Raw genomic sequence first — 12,742 nt, 5'->3', positions numbered from 1 at the left:
TGTTAATGGTATTTTGATAAGGATTGCACTGAATGTGTAGATTGCTTTGGGTAGCATAGACATTTTAACAATATTTGTTCTTCCAATCCATGAGCATGGAATGCTTTTCCATTTCTTTGTGTCTTCCTCAATTTCTTTCATAAGTGTTCTCTAGTTTTCAGAGTACAAATCCTTTACCTCTTTGGTTAGGTTTATTTGTAGGCATCTCATGGGTTTTGGTGAAATTGTAAATGGGATCGATTCCTTGATTTCTCTTTCTTCTGCCTCATTGTTAGTGTATAGAAATACAACTGACTTCTGTGCATTGATTATATACTGCCACTTTGCTGAATTCCTGTATCAGTTCTAGCAATTTTGGGGTGGAGTCTTTTGGGTTTTCTACATAGTGTATCTTGTCATCTGACTTCCTCTTTGATGATTTGGATAACTTTTATCAAATAACAGCTTTATTGAGATATAATTCATATACCATACAATTCACCTATTTAAATTGTATAATTCAGAAGTTTTTAGTGTATTCCCACAGTTGCAGAGCCATCACCATAATCAATTTTAGAACATTTTCATCACCTCCAAAAGAAATTCTATACCCATTAGCAGTCACTACCCATTTGTCCTAAACTCTCCAACCCCACATAGGCACTAATCTATTTTTTGTCTCTATAAATTTGTCTGTTCTGGAAAATTCATATAAACAAAATCATACAGCATGTGGTCTTTTGTGTCTGGCTTCTTTCACTTAGCATAATGTTTTCAAGACTCATCCATGTTGTAGCATGGATCAGTACTTCATTCTTTTTTATTGCTACATAATATTCCACTGAATAGATACACCACATTTTCTTTATCCATTCATCTGTTGATGGACATTTGGATTGTTTCCACTTTGTGGATATTATGAAAAATGTTGCCATGAACATCTGTGTACAAGTTTTTGTGTGAATATACATTTTCATTTCCTTTGAGTATACATCTAAGTGACATTGCTGGATTACATTATATATCTATGTTTAACTTTTTGAGGAGCTGTCAAACTCTTTTCCACAGCAGCTGCACCATTTTACAATCCTGCCAACAGTGTAATAGGGTTCCAATTTCTCCACATCCTTGTCCACATTTGTTATTATCCATCTTTTTGATTCTAACCATCCTAGTAGTTGCAAAGTGGAGTTTATTTTGTTACACTGATTTATGTATCTATCCCTTTGCTAATACCACACTGTCTTCATTATTGTAGCTTTATTTTTTCTTACTGTAGCTTTATAGTAAATATTAAAATCCTCTGGTGCCATGAATCCTCTGACTTTATTCTTTTTCAAAAAAAAATTCAGTATTTTAGTTCCTTTGGCACTTCATGTAAATTTTAAAACATGTTTGTCTATATATGCAAAAACTTCTGCTGGGATTTTGATTGGAATCGTGTTGCATGTATAGATCAATTTTAAGGAAGAATTGAAATTTTAACCATATTGAGTATCCCAACCCATGAACATGATATGTCTCTCTCTCCATTTAGATCTTTCATTTTGTTCATCAACATTTCATAGTTTTCATAGATGCTGAATATGTTGTGTTAGATTTATACCTTACTATTACTACCTACTACATTTTGGGAGGAACTATTGTAAGTGCTGTTTTAAAATTTTGGTTTCCAGTTGTTCATTGCTATTAATAGATATACATTTGATATTTATATGCAGCCACTGTATCTTGCAACTTTGACAAACTCAGTTGTTAGGTATAGGAGGCTTTTGTATATTCCTTGGGATTTTCTACATAGATAATCATGTCATCTGTAAGTGGAGATAGTTTTAATTGTACTATAATGTTGAATGAAAGTGGTGAGAGTAGAGATCCTTGCCTTGTCCTAGTCTTACAGGGAAATGATTCATCTTTCACCATTAAATATGGTATTAGTTCTGGGTGTGCTCTTCTGGGTTTCAGGCTGTCCTTAAGTCCAGGCTGGGAGGTACTGAAGTAAAACACAAGGAAACTCACCAATGGTTCAAGTTTTAGTTGCCTTCCCCAACCCTCCTGCTATTATTACTTTTTGGAATTCTCAGATAGCTGCTCCATGTGTTCTTTGTGGGATTGTTGTTGTTGCATACAATGGAAGAGACAGGTGGAGTGTGCTTACTCCATCTTATACAGGAACCAGAACCAAATAAAGGACCACCTTTTAATTATCCTTTAATAAGCATTGTTATTCGGGCGCCTGGGTGGCTCAGTTGGTTAAGCGACTGCCTTCGGCTCAGGTCATGATCCTGGAGTCCTGGGATCGAGTCCCACATCGGGCTCCCTGCTCAGCAGGGAGTCTGCTTCTCCCCCTGACCCTCCCCACTCTCATGCTCTCTCTATCTCATTCTCTCTCTCAAATAAATAAATAAAATCTTTAAAAAAAAAAATAAGCATTGTTATTCACATGGAAGTTAATTTAGAGATATCAAGTTATACAGTCAGCCTCCACATATGCAGAATCAGCTACATGCATTTGTTTCAAGATAAGTTTGTGAAGGTCTGGAATCATTGGAGCTTCGTGTAGTTCATTACTCCAACCTCTGTGGAACTACCTATTCCTATGTTTATTTATTTTTTTTAAAGATTTTATTTATTTATTTGACAGAGAGAGACATTGAGAGAAGGGGAACACAAGCAGGGGGAGTGTGAGAGGGAGAAGCAGGCTTCCCGCTGAGCAGGGAGCCCAATGCGGGGCTCGATCCCAGGACCCCAGGATCATGAACTGAGCCAAAGGCAGACACTTAACGACTGAGCCATCCAGGCACCCCTATTCCTACGTTTAAACAGCAGATTTGAAATAAATGATAATAGCATAGTGAGTGTAAAGATGAAGAATCAGAACTTGAATTAATTCTGTCACTGTACATGACTTCTTGGAGATTTTATTTGCATTTAATATTTATTTATTTTGTTTATTTATGTGAAACAACATCCATAATTTTTATTAACTGAAAGTTCATAATGTACACTAAAACTCAGTCTTTGGGCTTTGACATTCTATGAATTTTGACAAATGCATAATGTCAAGGATCACCATTACAGTAACATACAGAAATCTGTACACCTGTGTTCATTGCAGCATTATTCACAATAACTACAGATGGACACTCCCCCAAAGGCCATCAAGTGACGAGTGTATGAGCATTTTCATTAACAGAAAATCTTTCTCCTTGAAAAAGAATTTTGTATTTGCTGATCAGAATGGACTTGAGAGAACTGCCATGAAAAGCTCGAGCCTTTTCTATAGGTGTCTTCTTTAATTTCCAGGGAGCCATTGACTCAACAACTGTATTCCATCTGGTTTCCTGAAGTCATCAAGAAAACAATGTATAGGATGGTGTGATCCTCATAGTGCTTTATTTTTTCTAATCACAGGTGGATGCAGGAGGAAATGAAATACATATGTATTCTAAAATCAGTCTTTTTTTGAGGCAAAATCTAGGTGATGAAGAAGGTGGGCCTTCCTTGACTGCTTTGGAGAGTCACCCTGATTCCAGGTTCCTGCTGGGAATGGGGGTTGGGAGTGTAGCAAGAGAAACTGACTGTCCTGTAAGAACTGTGACCATGTTCTATAAATCCTGGAAGCAAGTAGGTCATTTAGGTGCTGTGGTTTGTGTGTGTGAGAACTGGAGGGTGTCTATGTTTGAGGCTATGTGACATGATTGTAAGTGTGAGTGCATGTGAGTGCGTGTATTTCCTCAGGAGCTATTTCCCACTTAAACAGCACAATGCAAGTGTCAGAGTTCTAAAAAAAAAAAAAAAAAGACACACATTGCACGCTTTACCTACATTAACTCATTCCTCCTTCACTACAGTTGCATCTGGAGGATTCTTCAATATTCCCTTTCCTCCCCAAGCCAAAGGCCTTGTTCTTCATTTCTTTCCTGCTCCTTTACTCTGCCTCCCTGTGTCCACCCAGGAGGGTGGTCTAACAGCAGCTCAGTCCATACTTACTAACCACCCACATGCACACTCTCACACCATGCACACATCCAGTAAAGCTCACTGACTAGTTGCTGAGCAACCCCACCAGTGCCCTGACAGTTGCTATGAATCCTCCTAGTTCCCACCAAGGGCCTATTGAAAGATCTTCCCAGTTTGAAGGAAGAAGAAGAAGCCCCAAATCTCTCCAAGGTAATCTTGCTTTTCTTTGTCTAAAAGGGAAACATCTTTTTTTCTTTTTCAATAGACTTAAGGTATGAAATTCTGACATCTGGACATCACAGATGATATATACAATTATCTCGGTTTGGAGAGTTTCAAGTGAGAGTGTATTACCAACTGATACCTAATATAAAAGGGTATTTTAAAAAAATGACAATATCAATTACAAACTGTATGGTAGTGAGCATTTTCTCAGCAGAAATTTTCATCCTTGAAAGTAAATTTTGTACTTGCTGATCAAAATGGACTTGTGAGATTTTGCATGAAAAGCTCAAGCTTTTTCCATGTCCTCCATGTTTTGTTCTGGGGTCATTGACTCAACCACTGGTTCCCATTTGGTTTCCACCAGGACCTGAAACAACTAGGGAGATGACAGAGCATAACAGACCCTTGTAGATAACTTGCTTGAATCTACAGTGAAGCTCAGGACAAAGGTTATGTGCTTTGGATCCTGCCAACTATGCCAAGTAATGACCAAGAAGAAGAGGCTGTGAAATGAATGTCAAAGCAGGTGATGTCCACGGTCCTTCCAACCACAGTCTTGCTCACTGTATCACTCCAGCACTGATCATGGGACCAGGAGAGCCACAACACACTGAGTGGACCAGGGGAACCTTTTGGTGCCTGGCCAGTAAACAGGTGTGGGAGGGAGCATGGGTGGGACTTGTGTCTAAAATTTAAAACAGTAAAACAAAGTGTGAAATTTGAGGCACGATATTTTTGTTTGGTAAGCATGGTGTAGCTCAGGTAAAAATCAAGTATATTGATCCCAAATCCTTATTAGTCCCTTGTATAATTTTTCTCTGGATCTTTATGGAGTTCACACTTTTGGAAGTTTTTTTTTTTTTTTAATGTGTGATTTTTTTTAATTTTGAGAAAAAGTTATCCATTCCTTTCAATATCATTTCATCTATTAAAAATGCTATTGAATGTAGATATATCAGTGAAACAGACTATCTTAGGCAAATGAAGCTGTGTGCACAGTAAGGACAAATTTGAGAGTTAATGTTAACTTCTGAAATATTGCACAACCTAAAAGAAGGCATGGACATAAAAGGATCAGCTCATAATTTGTTCTTTGCTCCACATGATCTGTGTTCTGACATATTTTATTATTTGGTGTGAAATTTTATTTATTTATTTATTTATTTTTAAGGATTTTATTTATTTGAGAGGGAAAGAGAAAGAGAGAGAGCAAGCGAGAGCACAAGAGCAGGGGGAGGGAGAAGAAGACTCCTTGCAGTGCAGCGAGCCTGACATGGGGCTCAATCCCAGGACCCTGGGATTACCACCTCAGCTGAAGGCAGATGCTTAACTGACTGAGCCACCCAGGTGCCCCTTGGTGTGAAATTTTAGATGACATTAATTAGACAGAAAAATATTCACAAAGAGTCAGTTACCCACTGCAGTACTGACATAACAAAAAACCCTGCATTAGCTCCTTTCCTTTCCTGTATCACTTCCTTGCTGTCCTATGGGTCCTTCAGTGACTCCCACATAAACTCAAATCCATATTTCAGAGTTTGCTTCTGGGGGAACCTTTTCATTTAATCTAGAACATCCTTCAATTTGTTTTAAATGACAGTGATTTACTAAAGACACGGAGGCAGTTGTCCTCTAGAATTACCTTTCTTCAGAATCTGTCTACTTGTTTCTTCATGGTGTCATTTAACTTTTTCCTCTATCCCTGTATTCCTGGTAAACTGGAAGTTAGACCCAAAATGTTGTTTAAAGTCATGTAAAACATTCTTGGTAAGAATTTTTCATTGGCGATGCTTTTTTAGTTCATATTACACAACACAAGAATGCATACCATCCACCAATAATGATGTTAAAACAGATCAGTGGGTTCAGGTGGTGACAATCTGACTCCTTCATTTCTAAGATGCATTTTTCCCATATGACCTCTATATAATCTGTGTGTTGAGAATTTGACACCAGGCAAATACCTAGTTCCCCATTTTGGTAGGCAGAATAACACTCTTCCCCCAAAGATGTCTGTGTCCTAATCTCTAGAACTTGTGAATATGTTATATTGCATAGCAAGAGGGAATAAAGGTTGCAGATGAAATTAAGGGTAATAAGATTATCTTAAAATAAAGAGGTTATCTTGGATTATCCAGGAAGCCCAATGTAATCACAAGGATCCTTTAAAGCAGAAGAAGGAGGCACAAGGGAGTTCAGAGTCAGAAAGAGATTTAGAGATGCTACGCTGCTAGATTTGAAGAAGGAGAAAAAGACAACTAGCCAAGGAATGCTGGCAGCCTCTAGAACCCAGAATACCTAGGAATTGGATTCTCCCCTGGGGCCTCCATAAGAAACACAGCCCGCATGACATCCCTGGCTTTAGCCCCTTGGATTCATTTTGGATTTCTGACCTCCAGAACTATAAGATAATAAATTTATGTTGTTTTAAGCCACTAAGTTTGTAGTGATTTGTTACAGTAGCAATAGAAAATGAATATACACACCAAGCCCTTTTTTCTCCCCCAGAGGTAGAATTTGGTGATTCATCAGTTGATATAACACCCAGTGCTCATTACATCAAATGCCCTCTTTAATGCCTATCACCCAGTTACCCCATTCCCCCATCCACCTCCCCTCCAGCAATCCTCAGTTTGTTTCCTACAGTGAAGAGTCTCTTACAGTTTGCCTCCCTCTCTGTTTTCATCTTATTTTATTTTGCCTTCCCTTCCCCTATGTTCACCTGTTTTGTTTCTTAAATTCCACATATGAGTGAAATCATATGGTATTTATCTTCCTCTAACTTATTTCGCTTAACAAATACCCTCTAGTTCCGCCCATGTCATTGCAAATGACAAGATTTCATTCTTTTTGATGGCTGAGTAATATTCCATTGTATAAATATACCACATCTTCTTTATCCGCTCATCTGTCAATGGACATCTGGGCTCTTTCCATTTGCCTATTTTTTTTTAAAGATTTTATTTATTTATTTGACAGGGAGAGAGACAGCGAGAGAGGGAACACAAGCAGGGGGAGTGGGAGAGGGAGAAGCAGGCTCCCCGCTGAGCAGGGAGCCTGATGCGGGGCTCGATCCCAGGACCCTGGGACCATGACCTGAGCTGAAGGCAGACGCTTAACAACTGAGCCACCCAGGTGCCCCTCATTTGCCTATTTTTTGCCATTATGGACATTGCTGCTATAAACACTGGGGTGCATGTTCCTCTTCAAATCACTATGTTTGTATCCTTTGGATAAATACCTAGTAGTGCAATTGCTGGGTTGTAGGGTAGCTCTATTTTTAACTTTTTGAGGAACCTCCATACTGTTTTCCAGAGTGGCTGTACCAGTTTGCATTCCCACCAACAGTGTACGAGGGTTCCCCTTTTTCCACACACTTACCAACATCTGTTGTTTCCTGAGTTATTAATTTTAGTCATTCTGACTGGAATGGGGTGGTATCTCACTGTGGTTTTGATTTGTATTTTCCTGATGCTCAGTGATGTTGAACATTTTTTCTGTGTCTGTTGGCAATTTGTATGTCTTCTTTGGAGAAATGTCTGTTCATATCTTCTGCTCATTTCTTAACTGGGTTGTTTTTAGATGTTGAGCTTGGTAAATCCTTTATAGATGTTGGATACTAGTAACCCTTTATCTGATAAGACATTTGCAAATATATTCTCCCATTCTGTAGGTTGCTTTTTAGTTTTGTTGACTGTTTCCTTTGCTGTGCAAAAGCTTTTTATCCTGATGATGTTCCAATAGTTCATTTTTACTTTTGTTTCCCTTGCCTTTGGAGACATGTCTATCAAGAAGTTGCTGTAGCCAAGGTCAAAGAGGTTGCTGCTTGTGTTCTCCTCTAGGATTTTTTTTATGTGAGAGAGGGAGTGAGAGAGAGAGAGAGCATGAGCAGGGGGAGAGGCAGAGGGACAAGCAGACTCTCCACTGAACAGGGAGCTCAATGTGGGGCTTGATCCCAGGACCCTGAGATCATGACCTGAGTTGAAGGCAGACGCTCAACTGACTGAGCCACCCAGATGCCCCTCCTCTAGGATTCTGATGGATTCCTGTCTCACGTTTAGGTCTTTCATCCATTTTGAGTTTATTTTTTGTGTATGGTGTAAGAAAATGTTCCAGTTTCATTCTTCTGCATGTAGCTGTCCAATTTTCCCAACACCATTTATTAAAGAGACTTTTTTCCCCCATTGGATATTCTTTCCTGCTTTGTTGAAGATTAGTGGATCATAGAGTTGAGGGTCCATTTCTGGGTTCTCTATTCTGTTCCATTGATCTATGTGTTTGTTTTTGGGTCAGTACCACACTGTCTTGATGATTACAGCTTTGTGATACAGTTTGATGACTGGAATTGTGATGCCTCCAGTTTTGGTTTTCCTTTTCATGATTCCTTTGCTATTTGGGGTCTTTTCTGGTTCCATACAAATTTTAGGGTTGTTTGTTCCAGCTTTTGTCAAATGTGATTTTCATCCGTTGTTCATCATTAGCTAGAACATTATTCCATGAGGGGTTGCAAAAAAGTGTTTTTTCTAGTTCCATCATTACATCAACATTTTCTAGTTAAAATTCTTTTGTAAGAAAAAAACCTTTCCTCATCAACCAAGGCTGTTTGGTTACATACAATTTGTCATACAGTTTGAATAGGAGAGGCAGGCTAAATGCTTGATTGTTTCCCATTAATTGCCAATAGTCAGATTTAGGAGTGGGTACAATTGCTATGTCCAAGGGTGATAAATGCACTGTTACAAAATATTATTATGATATGTGTGACCTCAGTCAGGGTATGTAATTTCTCTAAGCCTTATTTTCCTCATTTGCATAAAGGAATAATAGTGGTCTTACTTCATAGTGTGCTGTGAGGATTAAATGATGATGATGCTGATGATAAATATATTTATGCACCTAATAACATATCTTCAAAATATATGTAGCAAAATCGACAGAACCTAAGAGTGACACAGACAGTTCTACAGTAATAGCTGGAAATAAAATACTTCACTTTCAATAATAGATAGAACAACCAGATAGAAAACAAGCAAGGAAGTGTTAAATAGAAATGAAATTCTGATATATGTTACAACATGGATGAACCTTAGAAACATTATACTAAGTGAAATGAGCCAGATACAAAAGGATAAACATTGTATGATTCCACTTACATGAGGTACCTAAAATAGCCAAATTCATAGAGACATAAAGTAGAAGAGTGGTTACCAAGAGCTGGGGGGCGGGGGTGAGGAATGAGGAGTTAGGGAGTTAGTGTTTAATGGGTCCAGAATTTCAGTATGGGATGATGAAAAAATTCTGGAGATGAATAGTCGTGATGTTTGCACAACAATGTGAATGTACTTAATGCCACTAAACTTGATATCACTTAATGAACTTAATGTCACTTAAATGAATAAACTTAATACCTCCTCAAATAGTTAAAGTGGTAAAATTTTTGTATACTGCAATAAAAATAAATTTTTAAAAATACACTACTAATAACAATATAGACATTATATTCTAGGCACTGTTATAAGCACTTTCATAATATAAACACACTTACTTAGTATATAAATAATACACTTGGCATAAAGCTTGGCACATAGAAAGTGCTTAATAAATCATAGCTAATAATAATAATAATAATAATAATAATAATTGCTGTTTTTTGATTATAGCAATCCCCATTTTGAAAATCTGAGACTGAGGCCTGGGGCCTGGGGAGTTTAATGGACTTGTCCAAGATCATTAAGCATGAAATTTATGGTTCAAGGCCTCCTCTGGCTGCTAGATCCCCAAACCTTCAGTTTCCTACTTTTCTGCTCCCCATGAATTATTGAATTTCCAGCCAGCAACTGATAATGATGGAAAAGATAGAAAGAAAGAAATCCATCAATGCCAACAAACAGTGGTTAACAACCAAGATTTTCAGTGCAAGAGAAAATTATAAAATCAGAGGATTTGTACATGAAAAGATATTCAATGTCACTATCATCAGAGAAATGCAAAAGAAAACTACAATGGATGCTGTTATCCAACCACTAGAATGACTAAAGCAAAAAAGAGTAATAACATCAAGTATTGGCAAGCTTGTGGAATAATTAGAATTTTCATTGCTGGGTGGGAATGCAAAAATAGTTCAATTACTTCTTAGATATAGTTTGGCAGTATCTAATAAAGTCAAACACACATGTATCATATTTTCCTGAGTCCCACTCTTAGGTATTTATTCAAGAGAGGTAAAAACATATGTCCACATAAGGACGCGTACTGAAATGTTTATAGCAGCTTTATTCATAACAGCCAAAAGTTGAAAACAATGCCCATCAGCTGGTGAATGGATAAACAGATGGTGGTATATCCATATGCTATAATACTAATTCAGCAACAAAAATGGATGCAATATTAATATATACAAAAATATGGATGTATCTCAAAAATATGCTAAGAGGTAAAGCACAAAAAACTATATGTCATATGATACCACTTACATGAAATCCTAGAAAAGGCAAAACTGAAGTGACAGAAAGCAGATCACTAGTTGCTGGAGGTTGAAGGAGGAGGGATCAACTGTAAAGAGGCATAGGGAATATTTTAGGGTGTTGGATTTTACACAGTTGTGTCCCAAAATGAGTTAAATTTATTGTATGTAAATTATACATCCATAAAGTTATTAAGAAATCAAACGAGTTAACTAAAACTCTAATAACATTAACTTAAATTGGAAATGTTAGTATAAACTCATGACTTTTTAAAAATTCAAACTGTGGGAAGAGCCAAGATGCCCTTCAACAGACGAATGGAGAAAGAAGATGTGGTCCATATATACAATGGAATATTACTCAGCCATCAGAAAGGATGAATACCCAAATTTTGCATCAACATGGATGGAACTGGAGGAGATTATGCTAAGTGAAATAAGTCAAGCAGAGAAAGTCAATTATCATATGGTTTTACTTATTTGTGGAACATAAGGAATAGCATGGAAGATATTAGGAGAAGGAAAGGAAAAATGAAGGGGGGGAAATCGGACGGGGAGATGAACCATGAGAGACTATGGACTCTGAGAAACAAACTGAGGGAGGGATTTAGAGGGGTAGGAGATGGGGGGATGGGTTAGCCTGGTGATGGGTATTAAGGAGGGCATGTATTGCATGGAGCACTAGATGTTATACGCAAACAATGAATCATGGAACACTACATCAAAAACCAATGATGTACTGTATGGTGACTAACATAACATAAAAAAAAGATTAAAAAAATTCAAATGTATTTATTCTGTCCAATGAAAAGGCCTAGAACTAATGATAATCTAGAGCAAAGAGCACTCCTATCACCCCAAATTTGGTCTCTAAATATTATTCCCTCACCATGATACTGTGGATATCCAGGTCACAGGCTGGGAGTGTAGATGAGCCTTGGATACTTTCTTGTACTAGAAAGTAATTAAGCTATCAAAAAAAGTAACTGAGTCTGTCAAAAGCATAAAAGTTAGCAGGGGCTTCCCCTCACCAAAAAAGAAATAACCTGAGCATCAAATTAATATTGACTATAACTGATTGAAGCACAGATATGGCTCTGCCCTCATGGGGTATATCATCTGGTAGGGAGACATACAATGACCATGCAAATAGGCATACTGAATTAGGCAGACTAGGCCCAGCTATGCCTTAGTAATACCCCCAGATCTGCTTAGCATCATAAAGAAAAGAACAAGATACTATGAAATCAAAAGAACAGTCTTGGAAAAAAAACAGATAGAACTTAGAGAAATGAGAAATATAATCTTTGAAATTAAAATCTCAGTGAGCAGACTAAATATCAGATTAGAAACAGTTGAAGAGAGAATTAGTGAACTGGTAGATCCAAGTAAAATACCCAGAATGTAAACATAGACACAAATGGAATACAGATTAAGAAACATGGAGGATAAAAGAAAATCTAATAAATTTCCAGAAGATGAAAATAGAATGAAGAGAGAGACAATATGTAAAGCAATTTTGAATAAGAATTTTCCAGAATTTATCAAAGACAGAAGTCTTCAGGTGTAGGAGCCTAAATATCTCAAGAAGGATAAACAGAACTGAATGTATGCATAAACATTGGAGTGAAACTGAAGGACCTTAAAATCAAAGATAACATTTGAAAAATAACAGCAAATAAAGAGATTAACCACAGAGGGTAACAATTAAAATAACTTTAGACTTACCAAAAGCAACAATAGAAGATGGCGGACAGTAGTATTATAATGTCAAAATACCTAGAGAAAATAGGTATCTACTAAAATTTTATTCACAGGTAAACCAGCATTCAAGAGTAAGGGCAAGATTGGGGCGCCTGGGTGGTTAAGCATCCAACTCTTGATTTTGGCTCAGGTCATGATCTCAAGGTTGAGACTGAGTCCCATGTCAGGTGCTGCACTCAGCACAGAGTCTGCTTGCGTTTCTTTCTCCCTCTTCCTCTGCCCCCCCCCCATGCTCTCTCTTTCTTCCAAAGAAATAAAGAAATCTTTAAAAAAATAAAATGTTAACATATATAGAGAGAGGGTGATTGGAGATAAAGATCTAAGTCATTGTTTTATATAAAGGAGGGT

The sequence above is a fragment of the Leptonychotes weddellii genome, chromosome 4 (assembly GCF_054177405.1).
Source record: "Leptonychotes weddellii isolate Sample4059 chromosome 4, ASM5417740v2, whole genome shotgun sequence".
In the NCBI taxonomy this organism is placed as follows: domain Eukaryota; kingdom Metazoa; phylum Chordata; class Mammalia; order Carnivora; family Phocidae; genus Leptonychotes; species Leptonychotes weddellii.
Note: the sequence above shows the minus strand (reverse complement) of the source record.